Raw genomic sequence first — 13765 nt, 5'->3', positions numbered from 1 at the left:
CCACCTTGTTACAAAAAATATTTTCGATCCATAATTATTAGACACTAATTAAACAAGATTCTCTGAACTTAAATTTCTTCTGAAGACTCCCTTAAGCTTAAGCCTTAAATTTTAGAAATTTTAACAAATTATTTAATGGATTAGTGATTAAAATTCGAATAAGGTTTCTAGGTATAAGGTTCAGTAGTATATATACTGATTTTAATCTTTGTAACAAAAGTGGTAAAAACTGTTCCGTTGGGTCGATTAATTCTCTTAGGTTAAAAAAGTTATTGCAGAATTTTTTATTTTGATTTCGAACAAGTTTTCGTTATAATACCTTTACTTTATATATCATTTTAAAGAGCATTTTCACCCTATCTAATCGTTAAAATTATAATCGTTTTAAAACAATTATATCTTCTTTTCAGAACGTTGAATACAAGATATAAAAAAAAGCAAATCCGCACAATTTTCTTATTTCAATTCAAACTAGGTCAAAAAGCTGCTGAAACAGCTTGTGATATCAACGAAGCGTTTGGCCCAGGAACAACATCTGGATGCACAGCACAATGGTGGTTTAAGAAATTTTGTGGTAGCAATGAAAGTCTTAAAGATGATGAGTAGTGGTCAGCCATTGGATGTTGACAACAATTAAGAGCCTTAGTCAGAGCCAATCCACACACAACTGTTTGAGAACTTGCTTCTGAATTAGACGTAATGTATACAATCATTTCCAACCACTTGAGAGAAATTGAAAAGACAAAAATACTTGATAAATGAGTGCCTCACAAATTGAACGACAACCAAAAGAAATGCTGTTATTAAGTGTCATCTTCTTTTACACAACAAGAACGACCCGTTTCTCAACTGGATTATGACTTGCGATGAAAAGTAGGTTCTTTACGACAACCGGTGACACTCAGCTCAGTGGTTAGATGCCGATGACGCTCCACGACACTTCCTGAATGTTGAATTGTGAGTTGCATCAAAAGAAGGTCATACTGACTGTTTGGTGGTCTGTGACTGGTCTTATCCATTAGTTTTTTTAATGCAAGCGAAACCATTACAACGAAGAAGTACTGTCAACAAATGGATGAAATGCATCAGAATTTTCAACAACATCCAGCATTAGTCAACAAAAAAGGCCGTATTCTCAACGACAATGCCTGACCGCATGTTGCTAAATTGACCTCACAGAAGTTGAACGAATTGATCTACGAAACTCATCTGCTATACTCTCAAAACCTCTCACTTGCAGACTTCTACTTTTTAAGCATCTCGACAACTTTTTTCATGAGAAATGCTTTTGTATTTGAACCAAGATATGCTCATCTGAATTTAAAAGTTAAAAAACACAACTTTATCAATCTGAGATCAAGCAGTCAAATACCCACTCTGAGACGGGTACTCTTCGAGTGTACATATAAATTTTTATTCATTAAGGAAAATAAATAAATTTATAGAGTAATTGAGGCGCTGAATGTCTTAACTCGGTAAGCGCCATTGCAGTAAAATATCAAGTCAGTATATCATTTTATTCCTCATAGCCTCCTCTAACACGTACTAGAGTAGTTATCAAATTAAGATTGGAACATGGGTAGAAATTGACTAATGCACAATATACCCACCAAATTAAACTTTATCAGCATTTTTCTCAGTTTTTTTTTTTTTGTTTGTGGTGCTTATCGAGTTATGACATTCAGCACTTCAATTTTATTCTTAATACTGAATTTTGTCCGCAGATTTAATTTAAAACCAACAGGACTTGTTAGGAAATTTTTCTAACACGTTCATTTTTAAAATTTTATAAAAATTAAATTTTTAAAGTACTTGTGTAGTTTACTGACCGTGCTAAAATAGTGCTATATAGAAAGCCATTCTTAAGATGGGAAGGAGAGGTTTTAATTCTTCTGTACTTTCACCTAAGAATAAGCAAAAGACAATCAAAATTGAATACAACTTGAAAAAATAGCATGGTGCTTAAACTGCACAAGTACCGTTTTTAAATTTGAGAAAAGCAAAATGCTCATTGTGATGAACTTTGCTTTACTGACAAGATGGAAGACGGTTATCGAAACATTTTTATATTTATACTAGCCTAGGAGGAATGTATCATTACATACGAACATATACTATACTGCCCCCTTCCTCCGAAAGCAGTAATGCCTGGGGTGATGTTCTCATGATGAACGAATAGATACTACACTACTGCCCTTTTTTTTTTTTTTAGGTGTTAAGATAAAGTCGACAGATCGATTTTTAAAAATGTTGTTTTAAGCAAAACAGTACTTATGTCGAGAATAGTAATATATTCAAAAATTAGAAAAATTCATAGAGTAGAAAATTATAGTTAAAAGTAATTTTTATGGAAAATTGGAGGAAATTGCATTTCCCCTATATGCGAACACCTTGAAGATTGCGAATACAGGGGACATATTTCTCTTTTCACCAATGTAATGGCTGACATTTTATTTTAGCCGATAGTGATAGACATTTTTTTTTTTACTAAAAACACTTCATCAGTTCTACTCGAATTTTTGTAATTTTTGGATATATTACTATTTTCGACATGACAATAAAGACTGTTGTTTTGGTTTAAAACTACATATTTAAAAATCGATGCATCGACTATCTTACCAAGCATTATTCTTTTATACTAAAAACATGGTTTTAAATAAAAATAAATTATTTGTAAATAATATTGAAATTCTAAATAATTAGGTGACTAAAATAGGAATTCTGAAAAGTGTAAGATGCAACAACTTAATTCTCATTGACAAGTTAGATAATTTGGATTAAAAAGAGTTAACTGACGTTATTAACATAAGTTTTTTTTTTTTTTTTTTTTTTTTTTAGAATTATCTTCGTGATTTTACATGGGCCTCCAAAATCAACAAAGATTAGACTGATTAGAGCATTCCTGTAATGATCCAATCCCTGTTGATTTTGCGATGGGAGTCTAGTTCTGTACAGTTCTAGAAGGTCCACCCTCCCAGGCTTTGCCTTCTCCCTTTCAGAAGGGATTAGTCTATCGGGAAACGCCGTCAGGGCTGCCCAAACACCCTCTGCAGGAGTGCACTGCAGGGCCGCAGGGGTGCTGACTTCTCAATCTCGCTTTCCAACCCTGGTGTCTAAGTTCTTACAGTGGGAGAGAATTAAAATTTTTGTGATTTTAAGAATGGCAAACAAACGCGGGCAGGTGGTACTTAGAAGTCAGCCCCCCCCCCCCCCCGAGTAAAGGCACTCTGACCTACAAAAAATGCCTGAGCAGCCGTCGGCACTCCCCAGCAAGGGCACCTCAGGCAATTAGCAATAAACTAACTCCTTCTCAAAGGAAGAAGGCAACTCCTGGGAGAGTGGACTGGACCTCCTAAAACTGCACAGAACCCGCATCTGCTCATCATAAAAAGGGATGAAGACTTTTTTTTAATCATGTGTATGTTTTTAGAAAGAATTTTGGCGTCAGAAATAAAATAGAATAATCAATGTTTTTCCAATAAAAATATTTTATTGTAAAATACTGCAAAGTTGTAGGAATTACTGACTTTTTTTCAAAGGAGTGTGACCCCCCCCCCCCATCAGACGCGTGTTAACTTTTTAAAGGCGGAAGCTTAACCGAACTTTCAATGTTCAGCTTTGCTTTTTCAAGCACAAATTATTTTTACATGCATACAGATATATTTGGTTATCATTACGATTTGTGTCTCCACTTTGCTTCTGGTTGTTGCTTCGTTTTTAACAGATTTTTTATGGTATCTTGTTAAGTAAAAATACAAAATAAAGTTAACTCCCTTCTTCCCATGTTAAGAATGGCTTTTCTAAATAACATTACTATTTAGAAGAACCAGTCTTAAGATGAGGAAGAACAGACACTAATCATAAAGATAAGTGAAGTCACGAATCGTAAAGATAACCCCAAATACTTTTTTTGAATAAAAATATGAGGTTAAATTGACAGACGAGTGTCTGAGGGTCGCTTCGCTTACAGCTCACGTGACTCGTGTTTATGTAAAAATCGAACGACCGAACGAACTGAATGAAACGAAATAAATACATCATTTACAGCGTAGATAATTACGTTTGATGGAATCTTTGATGAATAAAAAAGTGAGTAAGAAAAAAAAAAAAAATGCTGACGGTGTAAACAAAATGCGATAAAAGAAATGCGTATAGGCGACAAAAATGGTTTTATGTCGTTTTGTAATGAGGAACCATTTTGAGTTAAAATCTCGGTGCTAATGCAGTGCAGTGCACTGCACTAGTGCACTTACTGATCCGCGCTATTTTTTAAACCGTATTTCCAAGTTTAATTAAAGTTTTTTTTTTATTATTCAATTGTAAGGTAAGGAATAGGTACAAAACACCCTCCCCGTGTTAAGAATGACTTTAAATAATAACGTTATTATTTCAGCACGGATCAATAAGTGCATGAGTAGCACTAGCAGTGTCAGAAACTGATTTTAAGAATGCGTGAAAAAAAAATTTGAATAATTCGACCTCCTATTTTTACAAGCTTATAACTACTTGAAAAATGTAATTCAAACCTTAATTTCTTTTCAATTAAAGGAACAAAGACAAAATTAAAAAAAAAAAAACAGGTTTAATTGCAAATTATGCAATATTTGTTTTTTTTTTTAATCGGTTTTCTTTAAAAAAGATTTATAGAAAATCAACGAAATTTTTCTTCCTCCGAGTATACAAATTCCAAAAAATCACTTACCTAAAAAAAAACCCAATTCAATGTGTAGTTCCATTCTTCATTGTTAAGAATTTATCCATATTTATATTTTAAATTCCATTTATTTAAAAATAAATAAATAAAAGAATTTTTTAAATGACTTTTTGAAAAACGCGCGATCATGGAATCATTTTTCGAAAAACCGGAAGTAATCTTTCTCCTTGTTTAGAACTGCGGATGAACAAAAGGACAAAAACCACACGTTCGCGTTAGGTGTGTAGCCTTGTACCTGGAGAAATAGGTGTTCCCATAGTATAAAAATAGTCAAATTTTACTGATAAGATTATTCTTAAAAAACAAAAAAAAAAACACTCCAGGATTTTTTTTCTTTTCTCAAAGAAATACATAAATTTTTGATTTATTATATTTTCATTCTTTTTTGTCTAGTGAAACTTTTTAAAAATATCTAAAAAAAAAAAAAAAAAAAAAGAAAATATTGAATGAAATAGAAAAAAATTACTTTGGACTTTTACAGGTAAATTTCATAAACACTTTTTGTGTTTTAATTTACAATATATTATTTATTGATCTTTTATTTGTGATATAAAACTTTGTTACATTAATTATTTAAATTTAAATAGACATTTCAAAATGGAGGGGGGTAAGAACGTTTGTCTAAAATATTATATTCGGATTATTGGAAAGAGTATAAAATTCCACATTGACCCTGAAAATATCGTAAAAATTGAATCAATAGAAAAATTGATAGATTTTTAAAGTTTAAAAATTGAAAAATATTTAACTCGTAAAAATCAATTGATTTCATTACGTAAAAAAATGGCTGCATGGAAGCGCGCCGGCACTTAGTAAATACTGTTTATTAAAAAAATAATATTTCTATTACTTTTTATACAACTTTAATAGTTTATTTTGGAAGTATAATCCATAAAGAAAATAAACAACCCACTTTTAAGAGAAATTACGAGTTTTCTTTTTATATTTTATTCGCAGTTTCGTGTTAGGGGTGTCAACAATTCCCCCAAATTCTGATACACCTACCTAGTGCACTGCATGAGTACCAAAATCTCAAGACAGAAAAAGCACCAACATGCTTTGTTTCCAAACAAGTAAAAGCAAACAAGTCATGAAAATGATGTATTTCGTTTCAGTTTCATTCAGTTTGCTAGTTCGAGTTTTACATAAACGCGAGTCAGTGACTCGCCGAGTCACGTGATCCTCGGACATTGTCAATTTAACTTTTTTACCTTATGTCTTTTCATTTGTTCTCGTCTGGTATTGAGAGATTAAACCTCTCCCTTATATTACTTGTTGAATAGGTCACCACACCACACCACACTACACCATGCTGAAAATAACGTTATTTAGAAAGCCATTCTTAACATTAGAGGGAGGGTGTTTTGTAACTATTCTGTACTTTCATCTAACAATTTAATAAACCAAAGATACCATAACATTGAATTCAACTTGAAAATCCTAATAAAAAAAATAGCAGTCTATATTCTGCATACCTTTTTTTTTTTTTTTTTTTTTTAAGTAAAAAGTTTCGGGTTTGTATTACTGTACACATAGATTCGAAAAAGTTGTCAAAAAACAAATATATAACAAATAAATGTTATCAAAGGCAAGATAAGTTACTTTTCTGCCAAACTGGATATATTTTGTGTTTTTATTCAATGTAACATTTATTCAGCTCGAAAAACATACAGTGTTTACCGATGTATTGGAACATTCAAGATGGAGTCTTATTCTCTCTTTAACACGGTAAGTGTGAGAAAAGATGTTATAAATAAAAAACCGGATAAAATACTGTTAAAAACTCGCTCAATATATGTTACAGTGACATAGGTTGACATATATTCGGCGGGTTTTTAATAGTATTTTGTATAGTTTTTTTTATTTATAACACGTTTTTCCATACTTACGGTGTTAAAGAGGGTGCGAGACGCCATCTTGAATTTTCGAATACATCGGTAAACACTGTTTTTCGAGCTGAATAAATATGTTACATTGAATAAAAACACAAAAAATATATCCAGTTTGGCAGAAAAGTAACTTATCTTGCCGTTGATAACATTTATTTGTTATATATTTGTTTTTTGACAACTTTTTCGAATCTATGTGTACAGTAATACAAACCCAAAAGTTTCAAATAATTTACCTGAATCAACTCAGTTACAAAATGTTAAGAATGAGTAATGGCTTTCTAAATAACCTTTCAGCACGGTTCGTATTATGCACAAGTAGAATACAAAATAAAACAGCAAGTTTCATCGGAAACGTGAAATGATCATCTAGACAAGGTTATTAACTTGAATTATCGTATTTTAACATTTTTTTCGATACGTTTATAAAGATAGCGACTATAATTTCTTGGTTTAGTTTTCATTTTGGCGCTCCACGTGTACTTTTGGTATTTGCTATAAAATCAGTGTTTTTAACGTTATATTTTTTTTTTTACTGTAAAATAGTTTAATTTAAAAGTTTTAAAACCAATGTTAAAATCCATTTAACTAAATTTACGTTACTAAAATAGGAATTAACCAAAACCTCGGTCAAAAAGTGGGTGGGATTGTAAACATTACAAAAAAAAAAAAAAAAAAAAAAATTTAACACGAGACGCGGACTAAACATCGTGAATTCATTTTTTGTAAAACAGCTAAAGTTGGGGAGGGAAGGAAGTTATTTTTCAGTTGAATTTTCCTAAATAAAATATCCCCACCCCTAGCGAATATGAAATAAGAATAATTACAAAATAAACTCAATTAAAGTTCATAATGTCAAACCAATAAATAAACAATTAAATTTTAGTTCAAATAACACCTAACGCAAGTCATATGTTTAACTTTACTCAAAAAGGACAGACAAAAAAAGTAAAAAAAAAAAAAACATTATCAGTGATAGATAGTGTAAACTCTCTTCTAAATAATATTATTTTCTTTTTTTTTTTCTCAAAATTTATAAAAAAAGAGGGTATGTACCCGTGCAATTTTTGCTGGGAAGTCCTGTACTATTTCTCTTGGAATGTCGTACATTTAAATTCGAATGAAAAACACCGGTGAGACGAAGGGCCCCTTATGTAGCGAACAAAACTACTATTCCTCTTACTTCCATTAAAATCTGTTTATTTCGAATTTTTCATCCAGACAAGCCTATATAAATACCACTCTCTCTATGTATATAATTAATTAATTACTTAATTAATAAAAACATCCATAAAACAAGTTAATAAGATGAATCAGAAGAAAAGGCTACTCGAAGCCCGCAGCAAACGGTGTCATATAAAAAATATTCTATTTTTCTAAAAAAAAATAATAAAAGAAATCAATAAATATTTCATAAAGTAAAACAAATTCAAAACAATGAGATAATTTTATTAATTATTTTATGCAAAACGTTAAGTATAATGCGAATATTTTTTATCTGACACTTTGCTGCGGACTTCGAGTCGCCTCTTCTGATTAACAAGTTAATAAATAACGCATTGTTAAAAATAAGTAAAAAAAAAAATGACTGTTTTAAAGAATGGTGTATTTTTGTAACAAATATTTACTTGTTAATTATTTAAGAATTGGTTCATATATAGAATTCAACATAATTAAAAAAAAAAAAACTAGAGAAAATAGAGAAAATCTTTTTTTTTATAAAGTGGTCACCACTTATCAAGGCCCGGAAGCCACTCAGGGATAAGGGTTATTGTAAGTACAGTACGTTAGTGTGGATATTTAAAGTGTCTACTTAAGGGGGTGGTTCATCAGGAATTTGTTTACGTTGGACTTGAAGACATTCAAGTTGTAGTCTTTATGATATACGAAAAGAAGAGGTTATATTCCCAAAATTACGTAAATTGATCAAGTAGTTTTAGTTTTAACTAGGAAAATCAAATTTTATGAGTAAGCAAAAAGGGACTATCTCTTGTCGCCAGCTAAAAAACAAGGGCAGTTAACTCCACAATAATTCAAATTTGCGAGATTAGCCTTGTAATGCTACCAACTTCACGTTAATCACTTTAAATCGTTTAAAAATGCTTTTCTTTATAAAACTACTTGATTAATTTACGTGGTTTTTGGAATATAACATTTTCGTTTCGTTTTTTTCTCTCATTAGGTTGAATTCTAAATAAGAACCTAAATATATATATATATTAAGGCGATCACGCATAGTAAGTTACTCGAGCGTGGCCTTCGTAAATAGAAGGCCGCTTCATTAAAGTCGCGTAACCTGCTGACGTTATACAATAAAGTATAATGTTCACAGTTAGGCGATAGACGATCATTATGATGATAGTTTTGTTTTTCTGCTTAAGCTTTGATAGAAATTGCCGAGGGATTTATAAAACTGTTCCAAAAGTAACTGCATTTTATATTCCGAAAGATAAAGAATTATTTTATATTTGGATACGTGCAATTAAAACGGTGTTATATTTTACCGTGAAAATACTCTAGTGAAGTTTTATTTTATAAAAGTGTATTTAATTATCAATTTTAAAATGCACCAAATTAAAAATAATTAACAGTCGTCTATCGCATAAGCGTGCCCATTGTACTTTATTCTGCGACGTCAGCACGTAATGCAACTTTAGCAGAAGGGCCTTCTATTTACGTAGGCCACGTTCGAATAGGTTAATATGCGTAATCGCCGAACCATTATTTTAAAAACTATATATAAAATATATTTAGTAATTTTAAAATTAGTATTTATTTTGTTTGTAGTTTTTGATTGCTTATGGTTTGCGTTTTATTTGTTTAAAGCGCTTGTGTACAAGCACGTAAGCGGCCATATAAGGAGGTCAGAACTCCATGCTTCGGCCATTTTAGAGTGCCTGTTCTTAACGCTAAACCAGCGAGACGGTCTTCTTCTTTCTCTTTTCAGCCACCTTTAAGGCTGACATACATAAATACTTAGCCTAAGCGTGCATACGCCTACTAAGAATTAACCGCTGGCCTGTTTATTCTTATTCATTTTTTTTAAGCATCGTGCTAATAATATATACGCCAGTAGAGTGATAATAGCGTGTTTCTCCTGATCAAAAAAAGCTTAGCGCGACTGCTCTGATAGAAAAGGAACAGCTATTTTCTGTGTTTTTTTTTTTTAATTTGTAAGTATCCACTTGTCTGGTTTTCTTATTTATTTTATTTTATTTTTTAACATTTAACTATTCTGCTGCCTTTAATTTTCTTGTCTCTTTCTTTTTAATTCCTAAAAAAAAAAAAAATCCCCCCCTTTTTATAGCTTATTTGATATTCCCAATTTCCTCTTTAGTTGTCTGTAATTAAGATTTCATCTCAATCGACCTCCTTTTTAAAAAATATTTGAACTTAAATATATTAGAAATTTCTGTAAAGTTATACGTGTACTTAATATAAATAAAATCTCCCCTATTATTCTAATTTTAGAAAAATTCTAAACTAAATCTGTTAATTTAGTTTACAATTGCCTATTCTAAACTAAATTATTTAATTCGTATATGTATATATATTTCCACATTTGTAATTTTAAAATTGGTTATTTAAAATAAAGACTTAATTTAAATATTTGATATCTTTTAATATTATGGAAAAGGTCGTGGGTAGTAATAAAAATAAATCTATCCATTTAAAAAATACACTAAAATATATTAAATTTATTTTACTTTTCGATGTAAGTTTAAATTTACAAATCGAAAAAAAATATTTTTGAAAACAATTTGTGACGCTGAAAAAAAAAACGTACGCAATTTAAAATCTTTTAAGTACTGTTTTTTTAATTGAGTTTAAAACTTTTAAATTGTTTAGTATACATTACACACTTTATGTAGATAAATTCTGTTTTTAAAGCGAAAAAAATCTTTTACATAAATATATTTCCTGTAAAGATTTAAAAGCGGATTCTAATAATCGTAATTGCCGTTTGTAAAAATAGGGGGTTCTATTTCTAGTTATGTGAAGTTTGAAATCGATCCCCCTCTTATTTTTTTTCTTTTTTTTTTTTAAATCGCGGAATCCCGGGAAACGCAAGATTTTAAGGACAAATACATTCATTTAAAAAAAAATTACATATAATCGCATTTTATATTCGTTTAATTTTTCTAACTTCTCGATTAAATTCACCAGTTTTTTTTTAATTTTTTGTATCTTTTTAATTTAAAATTTTCATAAATCTGGATTAGTTCTTTAAAAACTAATCCAGTTTTTTTTTCTTTTAGTTTTATCTAAATGCCACTCCCAGATAGAAAGCTTGTAAGATTGATCACTGGATATAGTGAAATTAGGGCACTAAAATATTTTTGTTAATAAAATAAAAAATAATTGGATGTATCGTAAACGATTAAAAAAAATCTTTATTTTAAATTTTACAAAAAGTAAAATCCTAAGACGTTAATTTTTTTTATCATGTTCCATGTGCGTCTTGGTGAAAACTTTTTTTTTTTTTTTTCTTTAACAAAAATGAACGTTAAATTAATAGTTAATAAATTGTAAAATTCTTGCGCCCGTTAAAAAACAAGAAAAAAATGTAGAATTGAGCTAACACGAGACGGAAGCACTGAAATTCATTTGAAACCGTTTCTTGCTAGTCATATTGAAAGAAAAAGGTTTCCTGATTATAAACTTATTTTTTTAATAATAATAAAAATGGGTAAACATCTTAATTAGTTGGGTTTAGGTGCTTATGCACTTATGTTAGTGTTTTTTTTTTAAATTTTTTTTTTTTTTTTTTTTTTTTTTTTTTACATATTTTCAAGTTTTATATCTTAAATTGTTAGGTGAAAGTACAGAAGTTACAAAACTATTTTTCCATGTTAAGAATGACTTTCTAAATTATTTCAGCACGGTAGAAGTACCTTGATAACGGTAATAAACATTCTAACGCCAAATATATATTTTTTCTTTTATAATATTTTGTCTTACACGTGTTTCATTGAACGGCGAAAAAACACCAAGCAACTCAGAAACCGCTTCTTTAATGATTGCTCCCTCCGAGCGGGTTTTTTTTCTTCTTCTTCGTGTGTGTGTGTATATATATATATATATATATATATATATATATATATATATATAATCATACATAGACTTTATTTTTAATCGCGCGTGTATTTTATTTTAATTTTTTTTTTCTTTGGATAAATTTGATTCATACTTTCGTTCATGTTTTTATTTTCTTCACTAAATATTTTTTTAGATTACTTTTTTTATACATATTCAAATAATGCTTTTACCCCCCCCCCTTTTTCCCTCAAATAGCACCTTCAAAAAGTTTTCGTGACTAAATAAACTAAAGAAAACCGTATACGCATTGAGGGAGCAATAATTAAATAAAAACACCCTTTACGCAGGGTCCACGTTCCCCGTGAAGTATCACAGTACAGTGGGTTTCTCAAAAAAAAAAAAAAAGACTTACAAAACAAGATAATTTTTTCCTCTTTGGATTAAAGAGGATAAAAGTTGTTGGGTTAATTTTTACATGCCCCAGCGTATTATAAACACCCCCAACCTCATGTTAAGAGCGGATTTCGGAATAAACATCCCCCGACCTCGAAAGCCGTTCTTAACATGGAGAGGTTGGGTGTTTATTCCGAGAACCGTTCCTAACATGGGGTGGTTGGGGTGTTTCCTCTGGGGTACGCCGTAAAAAGTCAGCAGTTAGAAAGAAATACCCTTAAAACTTACTAAAAAAACAAAGGTAAATATGAAGACGGGTTTGTATTACTGTACACAGATTCGAAAAAGTTGTCAAAAAACAAATATATAACAAATAAATGTTATCAAAAGTAAGATAAGTTACTTTTCTACCAAACTGGATATAATTTTCGTGTTTTTATTCAATGTAACATGTTTATTCAGCTCGAAAAACAGTGTTTACCGATGTATTGGAAAATTCAAGATGGCGCCTGCCGCCTCACTCCCTCTTTAACACGATAAGTTTGGGAAAAGGTGTTATGAATAAAAAACTAGAAAAATACTATTAAAAACCCGCCGAATATATGTCAAGCTTAGATGTCACGGTAACATATATCGAGCGAGTTTTTAACAGTATTTTATCCAGTTTTTTAACACCTTTTCCCAAACTTCCCGTGTTAAAGGGGAGTCAGACGTCATCTTGAATTTTCCAATACATCGGTAAACACTATGGTTTTCGATCTGAATAAACATGTTACATTGAATAAAAACACGAAAAATATATTCAGTTTGGTAGAAAAGTAACGGGTTTGTATTACTGTACACATAGATTCGAAAAAGTTGTCAAAAAACAAATATATAACAAATGTTATCAAAGGCAAGATAAGTTACTTTTCTACCAAACTGGATATAATTCTCGTGTTTTTATTCAATTTAACATGTTTATTTAGCTCGAAAAACATGCAGTGTTTACCAATGTATTGGAAAATTCAAAATGGCGGCCGACTATCTCTTAAACACGGTAAGTTCGGGAAAAGGTGTTATAAATAATAAAATAGACAAAATACTGTTAGAAATTCGCTCAATATATATTACCGTGACATAGGTTGACATATATTCGGTGTTTTTTTAATAGTATTTTGTCTTTTATTATTTATAACACCTTTTCCCGAACTTACCGTGTTAAAGAGAGTCTGCCGCCATTTTAAATTTTCCAATACATCGGTAAACGCTGTATGCTTTTCGAGCTGAATAAACATGTTAAATTGAATAAAAACACGAAAAATATATCCAGTTTGGTAGAAAAGTAAATTATCTTGCCTTTGATAACATTTATTTGTTTTTTGACAACTTTTTCGAATCTGTGTACAGTAATACAAACCCATGAAGACTTACTCCACTCTCGAAAATTACCACTCAAAAAGGTTTTCGGGGTCGCTGAAAACGAAAACCACGTTTAAAATTACGGCAAACGAGTAGTTTCCAAAAGAAATGTTATTTTTAAAAGTGGGGAATCACTTTTCCATAATTTCAGGTAAAATGAGCACCCATTTTTGTGGCCACGATTTTTTTTTTCCGGGGGGAGCTTTCTTTCCACCCTCGGAAAATCCTTTAAAATTACCACTAACGTTTAAAATTCCAAGGAACAAGAGTTTAAATGCACTCACTTTATGGTCAACTTTTTTTTTTTTTTTTTTTTTTTTTTTTTAGG

At 30.4% G+C, this 13765-nt stretch overlaps 2 protein-coding genes across 9 annotated transcripts in view; one reads left to right on the top strand and one right to left on the bottom strand.

Annotated features, from left to right (window-relative positions):
• Nucleotides 1-7782, bottom strand: part of LOC145276713 (DET1 homolog) — a 361408-nt gene extending 353626 nt beyond the window's left edge. Inside the window, exon 1 of the mRNA XM_080127908.1 lies at nt 7660-7782. The gene's annotated coding sequence lies outside the window, so the exon portion shown is untranslated. The remainder of the gene's footprint in view (nt 1-7659) is intronic.
• A 1654-nt stretch (nt 7783-9436) lies between these two features.
• Nucleotides 9437-13765, top strand: part of LOC145276714 (heterogeneous nuclear ribonucleoprotein K-like) — a 57577-nt gene continuing 53248 nt past the window's right edge. For 5 of the 8 annotated variants that reach the window (XM_080127916.1, XM_080127909.1, XM_080127918.1 and 2 more), the window contains exon 1: nt 9466-9776. The gene's annotated coding sequence lies outside the window, so the exon portion shown is untranslated. Of the gene's footprint in view, nt 9777-13765 lie in introns of all 8 variants that reach the window. The other 3 variants (XM_080127919.1, XM_080127913.1, XM_080127917.1) reach the window with 2 other exon arrangements.

Source organism: Euprymna scolopes, chromosome 5, assembly GCF_053919585.1.
Source record: "Euprymna scolopes isolate OS-2025 chromosome 5, ASM5391958v1, whole genome shotgun sequence".
In the NCBI taxonomy this organism is placed as follows: Eukaryota; Metazoa; Mollusca; class Cephalopoda; order Sepiida; family Sepiolidae; genus Euprymna; species Euprymna scolopes.
Note: the sequence above shows the minus strand (reverse complement) of the source record. Positions and strands in the feature narration are given on the sequence as shown.